General features: G+C 32.7%; 1 long non-coding RNA gene and 1 pseudogene across 1 annotated transcript; one reads left to right on the forward strand and one right to left on the reverse strand.

Annotated features, from left to right (window-relative positions):
* Positions 1–2,037: 2,037 nt before the first annotated feature.
* On the forward strand, positions 2,038–5,183 carry LOC120157783 (annotated as a pseudogene).
* Positions 5,184–5,281: 98 nt separating this feature from the next.
* LOC120157784 lies at positions 5,282–20,396 on the reverse strand. The gene is made up of 3 exons (XR_005519165.1): positions 20,364–20,396; positions 6,828–7,174; positions 5,282–5,588 (listed from the first exon to the last, which is right to left on the reverse strand). It is a non-coding gene; the product is annotated as an uncharacterized LOC120157784 (long non-coding RNA).
* Positions 20,397–21,203: the final 807 nt, after the last annotated feature.

The raw sequence follows: 21,203 nt of genomic DNA on the forward strand, positions 1-21,203 counted from the left end.
GATGGGTCCAATGGATACAATCACACCCATAAAAATTTTAATTTTTCTTATATTTTTAGATTTTCATATCTCTTATATTTTTAATATAATTTCTTAAATTTATATTCGAATTTAAATTTTTACGTGAAGTGCTGAAAGATTGATGGGTGGATGATGGAATCCCCGGGAACATCAGTGAGTTTGCAGAGACCACTCATTGAGCTAAATGATTTTGGTGACTACATTTTCTTTTTGGGACCTACCGTCAGGGACAGCTGGGCACTGGCGGCTAAACTAAATTCGAAAGTGGTACTTCATGACCACATGCTTATTTTGTACTGTACTTTTCATTTTGATCGGAGGGCCAATTTTCTCATCTCCTCTAAAAACAGCTATCCCAATTCTTTCAATCACTTCTCTAAATTGTATCAAGAGGACTGGTGCTCAAATTATACCCAAAGCTTGAAGATTTTGGTAGGTTTTGTATTTATATATTTAAAACTTTATGTTTCAAGCTTTTTTTTTCTTAATTTTAAAAATATATTATAATTTTTTATATAGTTTCTGATTTTTTTTAAAAAAATTAAAAATTATTATTTAAAAATATTGAAAATGTACCAAAATAAAACTAATTAGAAGTAGCAAAAGATAATAATATTCATTAATTAATATATCACGCCGTTCCTTTCAATGTTGGTTGACGATAATTAATAATGTAATATTTATTTTATAACAAAATAAACACATTATTAACATCGATCAAATTTACATTTTCACACTAAAAATTATTTTTTGGTATATTTGACAAGTATTGCTATCATCGTTAAAAAGGTTAAAATTTCATTATTGTTTGGTATATTTGATTTTTATTACTTAATGTTTGATGCTCTTATTATTATTTGATATTTAATAATATTTACAAAACCATGAACACTTCCGCCTCAATGTCATAATAAATGTATTATTATATTAAAAATAAATAAAAAGTTTTGAATAAACAAAATCCGGTAATTAAGATATTATACTCCCTATTCATTCTAGATCAATTTTTACCTTAATTAAAAAAAATACTATTATATCATTTTTTATTAATCGAAGGGTGACCAATAAAAATACTATTATTATATTATCTTATAATAACTAAATATAAACTCTGAATAAATATAGCCTAATAAAAATTAAATGACGATTAATATTCACCTCAAACTATAATTATGTTATAACTTAAACTATTCAACTTTACAGATAAGCAATACCTTATTGATTTAAATTTATTTTTATCTATCAACAATCAGTTGGTCTAGTAAGATGAGACACTAGATTTCTTAAGTAAGATCAGGGGTTCGAATCCTGATGTTTGTGATAAAGCAAAATGGGTTGGGAGAGTCTCCCCCATAATGGGCCTCTGCAAAATCCGATCTGGATTAGTCGATCAATAGATCAGATACCAGTGATTAATTAAAAAAATTACTTCTTATCTAAACATAATAAAGCTTTTTTATGTATTATATAAAAATGTACAATTTTAATGAATAAAATCCGATAAACATTTTATATTAAATTTGAATTAAGTATAATTAAAGGAATAAATAGACGACACGACTCCAAAGAAAGGAGTATAAATGAAAAGAATGTGAAGTTGTGTTTTTTATATCATAATCTAATAGTCATATATTAGTGTTGGAATACAAATCGCAGACGAAAGGCGACTGCGAGGCAGTTATTAAATATAATAACAGGTTAGCAACATAAAATTGAAAGACAGCCAATCCTTGTTTGTCGTTTCCCAAATTTAAAGCCCGGCAAATCGACGCACGTAACTTGTCACATCGACGTATATGAGTTTTAGTCTGAACCGGACAAATCTATTTCAAATGGGAGGAGACCTGTTCTTGTTTTGATTCTTCACCTTTTTTTTTCTTTTGTGTTTTTTTTTATCTCGGTTCTGCCTGGTAGTTTCGTTCGCGAAAACCAACTTTACCACATCTAATTCTTGTCCTTATAAACACCGAATTTATATATAAAAAACGCATATCCTATACAGTCGTCTTCATTGGTTTAACGTGTGCAATTATGTCTGTCTGTTAGGCGATCTGCTTTTACGACTGCCCTTATTAAACAGATACCCGAAGTTTTTTTCCCATCTTGAATCTGTTTTTGGAATATTTCCAGGTATTTTTTTTGTTTGATGTGTTTTTTCTTCTTGTTATCAACTCAGGAGAACATGGACAATGGATGTGTTCTTACACAAAAAACATATTCGTGAAGCGGTTTTATTCTGCGACTGTTGAATCTGATTTGATTGCTTATCGTGTCTACTGTTATTGCATGTTTTTCAAGTTGATCTCTTCACCTGTTGTGAATTGGTTTGAGTCGAAATTTTGGAATAGTTTTAGATTGACTGAAGAGCACATGGTTTTTAACATATTGGACTTTGTTTTTATTCTGTCGTATTGACATATATATTCCTTCATTGATAAAGCTTGGACACTAGGATTTCTTCGAGGAAGAAAGAGTTTATTGAGCTGTTTGTTCAGCTCAAAAAGCAAGTATGGCGGAAGACTATAGTGTGCCACTGTTAAAGAAGAAGTACTACAAGGACTGCCCTGGATGTAAGGTTGATCTAATGAAGGAATCTCGGCATGGCATCCCATTTCGGGAACTATTTTCCATATGGATTGTTGTGCTATGCACCGGTAAGGATTCGAGTGCGAGTGTCGAATACGAATACACCCTTTTCCTTTGGTTTCCTTCATCTGTATTAGTCCTAATTTCATACCTTCAAATGTTTGCAGCTCTGCCCATATCATCTCTCTTCCATTCTTGTACTTCATGGTGAGTTAGGACAATTTCTTCTTTACGACTTTTCATCTTTTGTAACCATTGTGATGCTTATTCATGTAGTCTTCCTTTAATTGTTGTGTTTTCAGATTAGGGACTTCCACATTGCAAAAAGAGAGGAAGATATTGGCGCCTATGCTGGTTATGTAGGTGAGCTTATGTTCATTGCTGCATTCTTTTCAATCAAACACATGATCCTAACACAATACTCAAATTCTTTCAAGGCTCTGCATTCATGCTAGGAAGAGCTTAACATCGTACTATGGGGAATATTTTCCGATCGTTACGGCCGAAAGCCTGTTATAATCATGGGAACTATTTCAGTGTTAGTGAGAATTTCATCAAAGTTCATATTTCAAGTTGACATTTCTGGAGTAATTGTGAAAATTTCTCAAACTTCTCATCGCCATTGTATTGCAGAGTTATTTTCAACACTCTCTTTGGCCTTAGTGTAAACTTTTGGATGGCTGTAATACAAGATTTCTTCTAGGAAGTATGAATGGCTTACTTGGACCGATAAAGGTTCGTTTCGAACACAGCATGAATTCTGTTTTCGTTTGTTTCCGGATAACTATTTGATTACTTTGTTCACAATATCCAGGCATATGCAGTCGAAATTTTTCGAACGGAATACCAAGCCTTAGCCCTCTCAAGCGTAAGCCGTTAGCAACCTATATATGTTTTGGCTACGTGGATTTTACTTCAACATCAACTTAACAAGTACTAAAATTTTCAGGTTAGCACAGCTTGGGGCATAGGATTGATCTTTGGCCCTGCTCTGGGAGGTTATCTAGCTCAGGTACTTCTATTTAAGGCTTCCAATACAGTGTTATTCCTCGGACTTAAGATTGAGTGTCGATACGAATAGTGTCTGACACGGTTATATCAACTCTAAAGTATTCATTGAGGTTTTCTAATTTTTGTTATTCAGCCAGCTGAGAAGTATCCGAATATCTTTCCCAAAGGATCACTGTTTGAAAGGTAAGTGAATATATTCTGCTTATGAATCACTGTTAGATTTAAGAACTTTTCATGTTTTGTATTAGCATTTTCTCTGTTAGTTTTTAATATGTTGACATTCAATTGTTGCAGGTTTCCATATTTCTTACCATGCCTCACCATATCACTCTTTGCCTTGGCAGTAACCATCGCTACTTTCTGGCTTCCGGTACGTATTCTAATTGCTGACTCATATCCGGAAATGGTTACAAGGATATTATCTTGCAGACATGGAAATCATGAAAAAAATGAACATATCGTTTCTATTGCAGGAAACGCTTCACAAACACGAGGAGAAGGATAGATCATTGGACGACTCGTATGATGCTTTGGAAGCTGCAACTCATGATCTCAACACAAAAGAAATAACACAGAAAAGGAAGAGGGAAAAGAATCACTAGCCTCCTAAGGAACTGGCCTCTAATGTCATCTATCATAGTTTACTGTGTTTTCTCGCTTCATGATATGGCCTACTCAGAGGTACTAATCATATTCACTTGGATTCATACGAATATGTTGAAAAAGTAATCAATCTGATCGGAATATGTTGCCATTCATCTTCGTGCTGCAGATATTTTCATTATGGGCTGTTAGTCCTAGAAGGTTGGGAGGCTTGAGTTATTCAACCGAGGATGTGGACAAGTTCTTGCAATCACTGGTATTAATTTTGATCACGTTAATATCTGAACACATCTCTTGATCAACTCAATAGAATGGTATGATACGCTAGTAAATACACATATTAGATTGATAAACTCCTGAACATATACAGGTTTCAGCCTTCTCGTCTTTCAATTTTCGACATACCCGTATGTGGAGAGGATGCTAGGACCCGTATTGGTGGCTCGTATCGCAAGTGTAAATATCCGAAACCCTGTAACTTTGCCTTGTGTTTTATCCATTTGTTGGTTTATAATTTTCCCTAATGGTTACATGATTTGCTACTTGCAGCTCTTAAGCATACCTCTGTGCAAAGTTATTCTAGCATGGTCTTGATGTCCGGGTTCGCTCTCGGCTTGGCAATAAAACTGTGCATCCATCTTGAAGAACCTTTTTCAGTAAGTGAATCCTTTTAGTTAGGCATCTGTTATGCACTTGTATGCCTTTTGATAACCATCAAGTTTTTCCGACATGATTAGGTATCGATCATAACCGGATTATTCATTCTGCAAAATCAAGCCGTGGTAAGTCGTCGCTCCGGATTTTTCCTTCTTCTATAGAATTAGAAAACACCTCGTCTTAATACGATTTGAAAATGAAAACAAAAACAGAAACAACACCAGAGAGGAGCTGCCAATGGCATAGCCATGACTGCAATGTCTCTTTTCAAAGCAATCGGTCCTGCAGGAGGTGGTGCATTGTAAGTCTATATTTTATCCCGTATGTGCCTGCTACCAGGCCAGTACTCATCGTTTTCAGTTTCTATAATAGTCGATTTTCTACCTTTTTTCCCACAGGTTTCTTGGGCGGAAAAACGTCAGGATGCTTGGTTCTTCCAGGTATGATAATCAACATAGTTTTGCATCGTGGTTAGAACAGAATCGAAGCGAGTTGGATGAATGATTTTAGCATAGTATGAGATACAAGAAGTTTGAATCCTAGTATTGTAATACTTGCAGGTGTTCAGATGGTATTTTCATGTTGAAGTGGTTCAAGCAATCGGATGTTGATGACATTCGAACCATTCCTAGCTCAACCTCGGCAGTGAAGAAAAGTGATGGCAATCGCCGGGGGATATTTATCAAAAGGAAACGGCTTCAAATCTCGACCTACAAAACATTAAGCTTAATTCGATTTCTTCATTCTTTTTTCAAATATTTATGTCCGACATATATATTTAAACATAGATATGAAGAAGAAATTATAAATATATAAAAAAGAGTAGACCAATGTTGGACAAACACATTAGTATATGCTACTCGTCTTTAAATCCAAATAGCATAGCTTATAAATATAAAATTGCTGTGTGGCGTTTACTCATTTATTACTCCCTCTGATTTTGGCAAATTGCTAACATATAGAAGTTTTTGATGTTTCCTCATATATATATATATATATATATATATATATAGATTGAATAAAATTTAAATTCACTCTTTTCCCACTTGTTTCGTCCTGAACGGAAAAAAAAACAAATATTACGATAAAATATAAAATATCTAAAAAATAAGAAGTGCAATACAAAGACTTACCAAGAGATCACTCGTCTTAGTACTACTCTCGCTCAAAAACACTATACTGCAGAATTCTAATAGGATCCAATGTATTAGTGTTAATATGATGGCATCCATCATATTTTGCACCCTTAGTTTATTTAAAGGCTTTTCTTATCATTTTAGTTCAATTAACTCTTAAAATATTTAATTTTTTTTAAAATAAGTTGTACGTACCAATTTGAAAGGGGAAAAAATCCAATTCAAGTACCTGATAAACAAAACTTAATATAATGTACCGCATTGAACCTTCAACCAATTTCAGGTACCAAAATATACATATATCCTTAAAATATTAAGAAGTGCTAAATCAAACTTTTGTTCAGCCACGTCTACAATATCAATATCTATGGAAGGGTCGAATTACTCATCTTAAATTGAAAATTTAGAAGAGTTTGAACAAAAATAATGAACTTAAAGTTGGCCAAAAATGGGAACCGAACTTCGAGTTTAACATTCAAAACTTGAACTCAAAATCTAACTTAATCCACAACTCTATCCTCCAATGTCTAACTTTGAATGGCCATTAATGGTGGAATCTAATTCACAAGCTTACCTTCCTAAATCTCAGTTTGTTCTTCCTTTTGATAATTTGGAGAGTTCAAATTTTCGACAAGACAAGAAATAAAGGTAGAAAAATCAAACCTAAGGAAAACCGAGAATGATATGCAATTGCAGATACGAAAATCCATCAAAGAAGAGTAATGAGAATGAAAACAAGAAGAGCAGCAATGAAAGAGTACTTGAGAGCAGCTAAAAGAATAGCCCTGAATAAAAAAACAATTGCCACAGAACCTGAACACTGGCCCACGTCAGCAGACCGTCAATCCAAGGGCTACGATATATCAGGATCCGGATCCAGCAAATCACCCAGCCTGAAATTAAAAATGGACCGCCGATCGTCCTTCGAATCCCCATCACTTGCCTTTCTTCTGGTTTCTTGTTAGGTTGTTTGGTTAAATCATCGTTGTTGTTTCCATTTGAGCTAGAGGATGAATCGTGAAGGTCGAGGGTAGTGGAATGTGGATTTGAGGTTGGGAAATAAAGAAGAATATCTGAAAACGGAGTGTAGATTTGGAGAAGTTGAGGGGATTTGGGGATGTAAGCAAGAAACGAACCCTAACATTTCCTTCCCTGATTTTCTTTTCCCTAAATTTAATTTTGCAGGGAGATATATAAACGAAGCCAAATCATGTGTGGATTATAAAAATAAAGGCCCTCCAAGTTTAAAAAAAAAACCCAATGTCACCCTCTATTTTTTTTACACTTAAGTAACCTTTCAAGTAAAAAAATTAATATGACCCTTGACTAAAATTTTTCGTCATTGATTAATGATTTTGTTATTGTGTATTGACGGACACGTTAAACATACAATATTCTATTTTTTTCCTCTAAATATGACCCTTCAACCCAATAAAATAACTCAATGTGACCTTTGACCTATATTTAAGTTTTTATAATTGGGAAATTTGTATCATTCATCACTCAACGCTCTTCTCTCTTCTATTTTGGTCAATAAATTTTTATTAATATTTATGTATGATGTGACATTAGTATTTTTATTTTTATTAATATATAATTAATAATATTATTAAGTTAAAATTTTAAAATTATATTAAAAAATATTCCCAAAATTATAATTAAATTAAAGAATATACCCCACAGCTTTAAAATTATATTGGTGTATAATTAAATTAAATTTTCGCAGTTACAAAACATTAGAAATATGGTCGAGGGTCACATAGGATGTTGGTATGCTTAACGTGCCACATCAACACAAATAATGTAGTTGTTGGTCAACGATATAAAAGTTGGTCAAATGACGACATGAGTGTTTTTTTAATTTGGAGGGTCATTGGGTGTTAAAAAATAGGGACACATTGTTTTTTTAAACGTCGAGGGTCTCAGTAGGGTTATAATGAGACGAGACAGATCGCGAGCTACTCGAGATCGACTCGGTCAAGGCTCGATAATCGAAAAGCTCGTGAGTAACTCGAAAAATATAATTAGATTTTATTTTTTAAAAAATAAATATTAATAATAAACATTTATGTGTTGATTTTTTAAAAAAATACAATAAGGTTTTCAGTATTTAAGGTTCAGGTTCGAGTTTGAATTTGAGGATTCAATCTTGTTAAGTTTAAGATTTTTTTTTCTTTTTGAGCTGCTCATGAGCTTCAGTTCAGGATTTTGAGTTGAGTCGAGCTTAAAAATTTTAAGCTCGCGAGTTTCGAGTCGAGTCGAGCTCCATTTCAGAGTTTTCGAGTCGAGTCGAGCTCAACAATACTCGAGCTCGACTCGGCTTGTTTACACCCTAGGCCTCATGTACCCTATTGCCTTTTTTTATTCAATATAATTTTTAATTTAATTAACATTATTTTAATCATATATTAAAAATAAGAATAATAAATGTCACATCATAAATATTAATAAAAGTTAATGACCAAAATAAAGAGAGAATATAGTTAAGACTAATGAAGATATAATTTTCTAGTTAGAACGGTATTAAACATATGTTAAAGGGTCATATTGAGTTAGAGGGTCAGACTGAGAGAAAAAAATAAGATGTAACTTGTTTAACGTGCCATGTCAACACAAAATAACGGCGACGTGGGTCAACGACGATAAACGTTGGTTAAAGGACCATATTGAGTTTTTTTAACTTGAGGGACCACATTGAGTACAAAAAAGTGAAGACCTATATATTTTCAAAATAAAAAAAAACTTCGAGGACCTCATGTATCCTTTTGCTAAAATAATATAAAATAAAATGTAAAAACACACAAAACTTTCAAACAGAGTGGGTCGAACCCACGACCTCTAATACCGAAGTCAACTCGTTAATCAACTACGCAATGCGGTAATTTGTTCCAAAGGATAACATAAAATATATAAACCTTATAAAAATGTACTTTGACATCAGTTCTTACTTCTTCAAATTTCAATTATGGTTCACTAAGTTGAGTCACTGTGCTATGCAGTCAAGTCGAGTTGATTGCTTAAGAATTAAAAGGTTTTACAGAACTAGTTTTGTGAGGTTAATTTTTTTTTTCAAGTAATCTAAAATATGCGATGTATTGGTGGAGGATAGACTTCTTTTATAACATAAGCAGAAACACACCATTATAGGTCGGTTATATAGATTAACTTAGAACATTGTTTTCTTTATGTAACGTTTTATTAAAAGAATTAGAGAAACAATAATGTTCAGAAAAATTAAATTAATTAGTTCTATTAATTTTGTAGACACCCGTTTCTGTCCGGACTTAAAATAAATATTATTTATTATTATAATAATAAAATTAAATTATATTTTGCAGGCCTAATCTCAACCCAGTTACAAGCCACTAGGAGGCCAACCAATACTTGGAGCCCACAAAGATAACATCCAAGACCCAATTGCAAAACCCGAATCCGGATCCAACCCAAAGCCAGATCAACCCTTATTAGGGTTTCCAGAACTATCAATCGTCGCCTCTTAGGAGAACCATTCGATCTAGACCCATCCAACGGTCCAGATCAAGCCCAGGCCACCGATTCTCCACTACCACCGCTTTATCCACCAACCGACAAACACAACTAGATCCACAATGCAAACACAATAATTTGACTTTAATCATTTTAGAAAAAAAGCAGAAATAAAATAAAAAAATAGAGCAAGCAAAATGTAAAAAAAGCGGGTCTATAAATACCCGAACCATTTCTATAAGAAGGGGACTTTTTCTCCAATTCACGAAAAAGAAGTAAAAGCAAAGTTATTTTGAGGTATATTTTATTTTTTCGGTTTCGAAATATATATATATAATCTTTTTGCATGTAATAAAAAACGAGTCTAAAAAAAAGGTAGGGTAATAGCTTACCTGTGTCGGAGAAAGCCTTCATGGTGGTCGGAGTGAGGAGAAGTCGAAGTGTCAAGGCACATTTGGGGTAGTTTCTAGTGTTTTTTTTAATTTTTAGCCCTAAATAAGTATGGGGTAGATCTACGTTTAGGGTGATTTGGAGATTTCCATCACGTGCACGGCGGCCGGTAGGGCCAGTGGGAGATGCGTCTTAAGGGCTTGTAATCTCTTCATGTTTTTACGTTTTGATCCCTATAGGGACCAAAATTGATATTACACCAATTTAGGATGCATGTGTTAATTATTTGGTAAATTCACCATTTAGTCCTTTAAACTTAGTTGTGTTTTTACACTTTGGTCATTGGACCATTCGTTTTTAATTTATTTAATTTTATTATTCAGTTTGTGTTATTTTAATTTAGTCACTATTAATTTTTGATTTAGCCAATGTTATTTAATTTTGCATTTTGATCTTTGTTTAATTTTTATTTAGGTACTATCTTGTGTTTTCTTGCATTTTAGTCAATATAATTAGATTTTATTGCATTTTAGTCAACATAATTTTATGTTTCACCCACTTAAAGGACTTTTACCTTATTTTATTTTGAGCATTAATGTTTCAATACTTTTATTTTAGTAATGTTCTTACTTATTTGTTATTTTATTAGAATTCGACTTTGGTCATTATATTTTCAAATATTTTATTTTAGTCACTACTTTACATATGCTTTAATTATTATTTGGTCCTTTAACTCTCTATTTTTTCTATTTTAGTCCTTTAAGTTTTATTTTTACTATTTAATCCCTTAAGTTTATGTTTTACTATTTTACTCTTTAAGCTTATAAACGTCAATGTAAAAAGGATTTTTTTTAAATAATTAATTCAAAGTAAATTAACCCGTATTATTAAATGAATCATATTTTAACTTTATATTCAATTCATGATTTTCATCTTTTACGACAATATGTAAGCGACACAATACCAATTTTGGGCGTTGTGGGTGTGCTAATCATTTCCCACACGTAACCGATTCCCGAACCCGTTTTAATCAAATCTTTGTAAGCGCATACCAACTTTTGTCTTAAAAATGATTTTTCTTAAAATTATTTTAAAATACGTTTTTAAGTATTCGACCTACCTAGCTCAAATGCGATGGAGACCTTTCAATTTAATTCCTAATTAATTCCCAATCACCAATTTTTCTAAATAAAAGCCATCATCGTTTTTTAAACTAATATTTAATTGTTTTACGAAAAATGGTTATAACACATGTATACCATATTTATAGTAGCAGTCACTCTATTGATTCTCAAATTTCTTGTACTATACAAATCTAGACGACTTCACTTATTTAATTATTTGATTAAGTTAACGTGATTACAAAATAATATTTTTTATTTCAAATTTAATACTCCTGAACAAAAACTAACCATAAATCCTAAAGATACACAATCTCTAAATATTTACATAAAAATGAACCTAAGATCTCAAGCCTAGACTATCAATATAATATAAGTGGCATGGATGATTGAATAAAAAAAAATTAGTTGACCCTTATTTCTATATATAATGAGGTAAGGGAAGGTAGGATAGTAGGTTGCTCCTAACGCCGGATTGAGAGTAACTTTCGTAGGAGACCTCCAAATTATGAAATGTCCTCCGTGAGACTCGATCTCAAAATCCTAAGATTAAAACCATTATGTTCTATCAACTGAACTGGCATTTCGCATTGATGATTAAATGTTGGATATTAATTATATAAAACTAACTCAATCAGAGGGTTTTGTTGTTCCCTTGAAAACCGAAATGGGCATGAAAATCATAGAAAAGAAGAGGGGGCCCAACACGAAGGGCGTCAAATCCCGCAACAGCAATCCAATGAGGAGGCGTCCGTACAAGATGATTGATGATGTACAGCTGTGATTGTAGGTCCCACTTAACCCTACCATATCTCCCATCTAGGCAAAGACAAACCCCACTTCCCGAAAATCGATCTCCCTGGTCCCCTCCGCCTCTAATATTTTTATTTTGTTTTATAAAAACCAGACAAAATGTATATATTATTTCCGATCAAAATATCAATTACCGAACACATAAATATTCATAATAAAGATGCTGAGAAGTTGGTGAAGGAGTCAGTGATGGGAATGCATGTAGTAGTTTAGGAACTTGTCATGTCACGAAATGACACCACCAACATTTTTAGATTATAATAATAATAAAATTATAACCTATACAAAAAAATCTTGAGATTCTGTTCATGAATCACAGTATAGATTGTGACACCACCGGCCCTTGTGTTGACTTTGGTGTGCTTCACTCGAAAAGAAAATAACTAACGTAAAGCTATTTATTAAGATTTAATTACGTAGTACTTACCATTTACAATATAAAAAAAATATTGAAAAGTAATCAGAATATGAACATATCTAAAATCAATAGGGTAAATTATATGTGATACCACTAAATTATGATAAAAAATTAATATGATCATTGAACTTTCAATTGAATCAATCAGATCATCTAATTATTTAATTGATTCAATCAAATCACTGGTCGTTAATTTTTAACCGAGGTAATGACGTGTCCGTTAATCTTAATTGGCATAATTATATATTGGGTCCTTAATATTTACATATTCTATCAACTTAGTCACTATTTTAATTTAATTAAATAAATTTAACTATCCAATTAGAACATGACACGTGTCAATATATGATTGAAATGTTCTATTTATTAATTTAAAATTATTTAATTAAATAAATTTATATCCAATCAGGTGGTGACATGTGTCACCACCCAATGGAAGTGAAAATTAAAGCGACCAACATGCTCTCAAATGAATTCAAACTAGGGTTTTTTTGTGTGGGAGGATAGAAAATTATTTAATTAAATAATTTCAAATTCATAAATAAAACATTCTAATCATATATTGACACGTGTCATGTTCTAATTGGATATCCTTTAATTTTCATATCCATTGGGTGGTAACAGGTGTCACCATCTGATTGGATAGAAACTTATTTAATTAAATAATTTAAAATTCATAAATAAAACCTTCCAATCATATATTGACATGTGTCACGTTCTAATTGGATATTTAAATTTATTTAAATGAATTAAATAATGACTTAATTGATAGAATATGTAAATATTAAGGACCAAAAATATATAATTATGCCAATTAAATTAATTGACAGTCATCTCTGTTAAAATTAACGACGGGTGGTTTGATTGAATCAATTAAATAGTTAGGTGGTCTGATTGATTCAATTGAAAGTTCGGCGGTCACATTGATATTTTACCATAGTTTAATGATCTCCCGTAGTTATCCAAATAATAATGGAAGACAGCGAAATGATAGTATTAGAAAAGAAGAAGGCGTGGACCACCAGCGTCAATTTAATGTGGAAAACTCCATTGGACACCAATTTTAAATATAAAACAATTAATCTCTCGAAAAAAATAATATAAAACAATTAAAAGTTTATTTATCCATTTAAAATCCGAAAGCGTTAACTAATTTTCCGAATAGGTGTATATATATATATTTTGGGTGTGTAATGGATCGTTTAAGTGCTTAAATTGTTTAAGTGCTTAAATCGTTAATTGCGTTAATTTTTTTTCATAAGTACACGTGTATAATATGATAATTTAAAAAATTATTTTAAAATTATATATTTTAGAAAAAAAACATAAATTTTTGAAATAACTTCAAGACTTTTGAAATCTCCATTTCAACCCTAAACTCATGCTTAACGCATCCCTTTGCTGTCAGTAAAACTCCACCTAACCTTACCTCCCCGACGTCCAAAACCCTCATGAAATCATGATGGATCGAGGGCGAATTAACGTTTTTATACCCCGTTAACCCTAAGATGATAATCATGATCCCATGTGACCCGACATCGATGACAATTATGGGAAGTATGACTAAGAGGATGGAAGAGACTATGTCAACTGCAGTGGTTGTGGTCGAAAATGACGAAGGTGAAAAATTAAATTTATGATTTGAGATTTTGGAATTGTTTTATAAAATAAGAAAAATTAGTTTATTATATAAATGTCATAATATTTTTAATATTTTTTAAAAAATAAATTTTAAAATCACTAAATTGTGGTATGTGTCACTTAAGAGAAATTAAAGCCGTGAGTCTTGAGTACCTAAAATAATATTTGTAAGGTTAGATATCTAGATGAATTAAAAAGTAATTTAAATATTTTAGAAAATTTGATATAGTTTACCAATATTTGATATATAATCCATTTATATAAATTTAATATATAGTCCATTGTAATATAAACGCAAACATGTTTGGTCAGAAGACAATGTTGATGGACACCGCAACACACGTCAAATTTTGAGTTGTCCTATATCCATACGCTCGTGTAATGCTCCCACAAATTGCAAACCATCATTGGCTGGCGGTTTTACCCAAAAAAGCACAAAGAATAATAATTATACGTCAAACACTTATCGACCAAATTTTTAAATCTAACACCTATTACTTGCATAGACTTAAGGCGTGAATCATCAAAGCATTCGATTATATTTTTGTCTGAGTTAGTGTCACTCAGGTAAATCATTAATCACGATCCGCCCCTTTTATAAATACCACTCAATCGTTTGTCGTTCCCTCTAAATTACCACATACTTATCTCCTATAAATACAATTTCATACAACTCTCAAATCACCCAAAAAAATACTCCCATTCTTACTTATCATTCATCTAACAGTTTTAAGTGGGTATATAATTTTTTAGAATGTAAAATTATTTTATTATAATATAATTATTAAATAGTTTATTATTTATTATATTTTATTGTGCTCTATTTTTATGTTTGCAGTTATAAAATGGAATAGGATAACTATGTTTAAGTAGAATCATATCTCGAGTCATTTTACCGATACGATAACAATTTTAAATTGGGTTATGTTAATTATTGTGAATGTTTTATTAATAATAATATATTAAATAGTTTATTATTTTATTATATTTTATTGTGCTATATTTTTTATGTTTTGCAGTTATAAAATGGAATATGGATAACTATGTTTAAGTAGAAATCATATCTCGAGTCATTTTACCGATACGATAACAATTTTAAATTGTGTTATGTTAATTATTGTGAATGTTTTATTTAATATTTTTTAGTATTAATTTATATTTTAATTTGTATACTATTTAGTTAATTAGAGGAATAATCGTATATTAGATCCATTTATTCGTAACACTAAGTTAGAGATACTGAATCGTGTTTGGTCGCATTTAGCTAAGGTTGGATTCGATTACATAGCTAGATATGAAGGGCATTGTAACTTTGAATCCAACTTTATATCTACACTGGTTGAGAAGTGGAGACCGAAGGCTCATATCTCATCTACCGTATGTGGAGTGCACTATTACGATGAAGGATGTTTCCTTACATTTGGGTCTTCCGATAGATAAGGATGTAATTTTTTGAGTGGCGGATTGTGATTCACATTCATTGTGCGAGGAGTATCTTGGAGGTATCCCGCCTAATTTCAACGGTGGTCGAATATAATTATCATGGTTGACCACAAATTTTTGACAGTTGAGCGACAACTGTTCCAAGGAACAAACTAAAATATTTGCTCGGGCTTGCATATTACGACTCATATGAAGGATTTTGATACCCGAAAAAATCGCAACCAAGTGTGTCACCTAATAGATTTTCGAGTTGTCAGCTCATTCAGTTAGGGCTTTACGATTTTGAAATATTTATATAGAGAAATGTGTTGAGCAACTGATTATTAGAAAAATGATATTGGCAGATGTCTCATTCTTCTGCAGTCACGAGGGTAGTATCAGATGCCCTTTTTATGTCCGATCGTGAAAAACTCGTTAGTCTTCCCGTTATCGTTGAGGTAATTTCAATACTGAGTTCGTATATAAATATTTTTTGAGTATATAATAGATTTTTTTACACTTAATAGGTGATCATGTATAAGGAAAGATCATCGTGATATACCAGACGAATTGGAAGATTAGACTACTTATTGATCAAAAGGATGGTACATGGGTATGTCTTTAAATTTTATCACTTACCTTTAATTGTCGTTATATAATTAAAATATTATTTTGATAAGAATTATGTATAATTGTTTAGTTTCAATGGACTCATTATGCAACTGAATAAATGAGACATTGCATCTCACTTCACTTGAGTGGCACATTAGATGTATGGATTGTGGTGGTCCCTATGATATATTATGTTATTGTCGAGTGGCATTCCACTGATTGTGTGTTTCACCAATTTGGTTTCGTACAATCTATTATTGAAGCACATAGGAATCTTGACAAATTGCATAGCATTAATAGACGGGGCAAAAAAGGAGTAAAATGGGTGATGAAACACAGTGAGTGGGTAAAGATCTAGGAGGATCGACGTGAAAGTATTCCCTGTAAAGAATTGAATTATATGGATCATTATTCGATTTTGGATGACTATTATCAATGGTTCAATAAGAATAGGAAATTGTTCCTACTTTTGGAGGAAACACAAGGCGAGAGTATTCATCAGCATTGAGAAAAACATCCACCTTCATAGCATCATCGTCCCTTGACTTGTGAATGAAGAGCAAATGCTTCCGGTTCATGCTCAGATGCAACACCAAAACCATCACATAAACCATCGTCTACACTAGTTTATATTCCATAGTTGTTTCGGATGCCAATACAGTCGGGTCAAACGCTATCGCAACCATTTCAGATGCCACCACAGTTAGTTCATATGGCATCGCTGTAGGGTTTTATGACATATCATGACTGATATTATAGTTCCATACATGTAGATCCAACATGGACTTCATATGTTGTTTATCTGGCGGGTAATACTTCACCACAAACTCAGACACATCCGACCCAATTTCACAGTCATTGATGTCGATGTTTTCATAGTTTTGACGATTTTCTATGAGTCGTTGGATGGTTAGTCATACACCTTTATTGGACTCAAAGAATCCATTGTTTCTTTGATCCCAGCTCCGCGGTCTGAAATGACACAAAATTTACCTCGATACAACATGTAAGCATAAGTTTTTGATGAAAAAACCCAAAAATCTGTATCTTCTCATTTAACAATGGTAAACACAATTTGAAAAATTTTGAGATTACCATCTTAGATAACTGTCAATAGTATAACTTGCTTATATTTTCCACACAAGAGTGTCCCATCAATTTGGACCATAAACTTGCAATATTTCACAACATTAATGCACTGCTGGTAAGTCTAAAAAAGCTGGTAGAATTGACATCTACCGCTAAGAACTCGGTCATTGCGGTATGCATGATAAGTTTCAAAGTTGACTATTATCCCAAGATTCAGTCTGTGTACTACCCTAAACGAACTTCATATTTCATTTTAAGATAAATCTCACTCACTGTGAAGTTTTTTATGGCATTCTACTTTTCCTTGCATGTTTTCCTGTAGGAGACGATGTTCATATATCAAGACTGTATAGCTGAAATTAGTACCACAATAACAATATGAGAGCTTGCTTTGACCATGGGCATGATGACTTGGTAGATAATGTCGAGTCAAAGTTGGGATGGTCTTGGTTGATCCGTCTAGCACAACATGTATGAGGACATATTAGTTCACATATATTATTTTTTTCTTTTCTTCTTTGATACATGAACTATCTAGTTACATCCGTTATCATGTTAGACACAATAGTATACATACTTTTCGGTGGTGGATCGATCGACTTTGTAGTGAACAAAATTACAAATGTTTTAATTCTTAATTGTAATCATCACTTCTTCTTTCTATGGAAACTCTATTCCGATATATCACTCGCCATCATTGACTAATGAGTTAAATCCGTACTCACTAACATTAGACATATCCATAAATTCTGACCCATACATTACACCATAGTCATCTTCATACATGTGTGTTGAAGGTTCGATTTGTATCGTATTTATGGGAACTTCATCTGTATCATCATCATCGGAGTTTATGTTGAACTGCGGTGATTTTGGCTCAACAAATAGTCCAGGCTCAGCACCATATGTACCTGGCTCACGAAGATGTTCTTCTGGTGGAGATGAGAGTTCCTCTGTAATGTCGATATTTAGGTTGAACAAGCTTGTATTTGAATGCCTTCCTTTTGAACTTGAAGGCATCATGTCATACGAGTTTTAAACTGAGTATTGTGTCGCAGACATCTCTACATTAAGGTCTAAGAAGCTCGCATTTGAATGTCCCCCCATGGAACTTGAAGGCATCATGTCAAATGGGTACTGAATAGATTGTTGTGTCGAGGGCATCCCTATATTCAAGTAAAAAAAATTGACAGATGAATGCATTCCCCTTGAACTAGAAGCAGTGTTACCATACGGATTGCTCGTAGAGCCATCTCGATAGAGATCATAAGAAGTTGCTGATGAATTTCTCCCCATTGAACTTGATGGGATGATACGTACTAGGATGTGGATTTTCCATTAACGAGTTAAAATCATTACACATTACTTGAGTTGGGCTATCAACTTGATCACCTTGTTGAGACAATCTATAGTGGGAGCATATTGACATACCACGAACCGCAAACACTTCAACAAATGTCACATACATTTCTGTATCAGAGTCTGAATTTTGATTATAAGAATCAACCATCATAGCAACATCATCTTCAAAGGAGAGTTCAAACGTTGCATAAGTTAACAAATATACTGCAGTTGTAAATTTGTACTAAAGTAAGAATAATCTTTTAGTACTTCCAACATGAATCTTCCATTAAATTTTAATGATGAACTCCTCAAGTATGGTGTTTCTCTTGAATGATATTCTGACATAATGATTTGATGCGAAGACAACGCTGGTTTCATATTCTCGAATTTGTCCATTATAGTAGACTATAACTGAAATACGCCTCATTTTGAGATTTTAAAAGATTGAGAGTCTTATATATGTGAAAACAATAGTTGGAATACGCCAAATTAAATAAATAGTATACAAACTAAAATATAAATTAATTCTGAAAAATTTTAAAAAATACAGTAAATTAAATAACGTAATTTAATATTATTAATGTATCAGCAAAATATCTTGAGATTTGATATCGCCTTTCATTTTACAACTGCAAACAAATACTACGAAATATTTAATAAAAATTGGTCAAATAATTAAATATAAATAAATCTAATATAATAAAAATAATTTACTTTCTAAGAACTATAACAAAATCTACAAAGCTTGATATAAGGAATGATGTAAAAGTAATTTTGATGCGATTTGATGTTTATATTCGAGGGTATTTATAGGGGAGGGGAGTGTGAGTCACCGAACTTTAAAACTTGGGTAATAATGGAGTATCAAATAATTTAAGGTGAATAATAGAAGGCACGAATCACCATTCGTGTCTTCCGTCGTGTGTCAGCTTTACCACGAAGGAGCATATGGTGTTCCGCGATTTGTCGCGTGGTGCCAGCTCGGACGAAAACCCAGGGAAGGTGCTTTTGGTGATTCGTGCCTTCCGTCCAAGTCAGCAAATAGACTCATTATGCAACTGAATAAATGAGACATTGCATCTCACCTCACTTGAGTGACCCATTAGATGTATGGATTGTGATGATCCCTATGATATGTTATGCTATTTTCAAGTGGCATTCTATTGATCACATGTTCCACCATTTGGTTTCGTACAATCTATTATTGAAGCACATAGAAATCTCGACAAATTGTATAACATTGATAGACGGGGCAAAAATGAGTCAACTGGCTGATGAAGCACAACGAGTGGGTAATGATCTGGGAGGATCAACATGGACGTATTCTCTGTAAGGAACTAATTTATGTAGATCATTATTCGGTTTTAGATGATTATTATCAGTGGTTCAATACGAATGGGAAATCGTTCCTACTTTCTGAGGAAACACAAGGTGAAAGAATTCATCAGTGCCGAGAAAAACGTCCACCATCATAGCATCATTGTCCCTTGACTTGTGGATGAAGATCAGGTGTTTCCGGTTCATACTCAGATGCATCACCAAAACCATCACATAAACCATCGTCTACACCATTTCAAATGCCACCACATTCAGTTCACATGGTACAGTCGTGGGGTTTTATGATATATCCTAGCTGATATTATAGTTCCATACATGTAGATCCAGCATAGACTTCATACATTGTTTATTTGGAGGGTAATGCTTCACCACAAACTCAGACACGTCTGACCTAGTTTTCATTGTCATTGATGTCGATGTTTTCGCAGTTTTCATAATTTCTATGAGCCGTTGGAAGGTTAGTCATACAGATTTATTGGACTCAAATAATCTATTGAGTTAATCGATCGATGGAATTGGCCAAGAGGGGGTGAATTGGCAATTAAAATTTTGGTGGAAGCTTTTGCAGAAAATTGAAAAGATTTGCACATCAATTTAGAGTGGTTCGACTTTCTCAACCAAAGTCTACGTCCACAACCTTAGCTATCTACACTAAGGATTTTCCAACAAATTCACTAATTTGTTCTTTCTTTTGAGGCCAAAGATATAACCTTACAACTCCCTCAAGAATATACCCCAATTTTTGAGATCACTCTTTCTCAAAGAGAAGATTACAAATTTGCAAACTTACAAGGAAATCCTCAAAAGGTAGATTATTTGCACAATTCTAGAACAAGAAAATAACTAAAAAATGAATACAATTGAGTACAAGTAGTGTTCTTGAAGAAAAGAGAATATTGAATGAAAATAGGCTTGAAATGCTCAAACTTGAGGTTTGATGCTTCTCTTTGATTCTCTTGTCTTGTTTATTATTTTTCTGTTATGATCAATGGCTTCTAAGCTTGTTTAAATACACCTTCAAATGATTCTGAATGTTGGGGATGATTAGTGGAGTCAATAGAGTTGTTTAAGTGTGAAAATAATTAATTAGATCAGTTGGGAGCGTCAGTGCATCGATGCATACCCAAGGTGCATCGGTGCATCAAGTGTAAAATTCAAATATTTTGACCGTTAGACCCTTAGTGCATCGGTGCACTAAGAGTGCATCGATGCATAAAATGCATTCGATGTTTCAAAATAGCCAAAGTGCATCGATGCATAGCTGGTGCATCGATGCATCAAATGCATTCGATGTTTTCATAAAACTCTGAATGCATCGATGCATAGTATGTGCATCGGTGCATAAAATACATTCGATGTTCAATTTATTCCATGGTGCATCGATGCATGGATTGGTGCATCGGTACATCACTCTGAAAAATTGATTTTAGGCTTGATTTTGGTTCAAAATACTTTGTGAAAATTGTTTTAAAAATATATTAAGTATAAAACACAATTTTACACATTTAGTAAGGT

Source organism: Hibiscus syriacus, unplaced genomic scaffold (assembly GCF_006381635.1).
Source record: "Hibiscus syriacus cultivar Baekdansim isolate YM2019G1 unplaced genomic scaffold, ASM638163v2 tig00111276_pilon, whole genome shotgun sequence".
Classification (NCBI taxonomy): Eukaryota; Viridiplantae; Streptophyta; class Magnoliopsida; order Malvales; family Malvaceae; genus Hibiscus; species Hibiscus syriacus.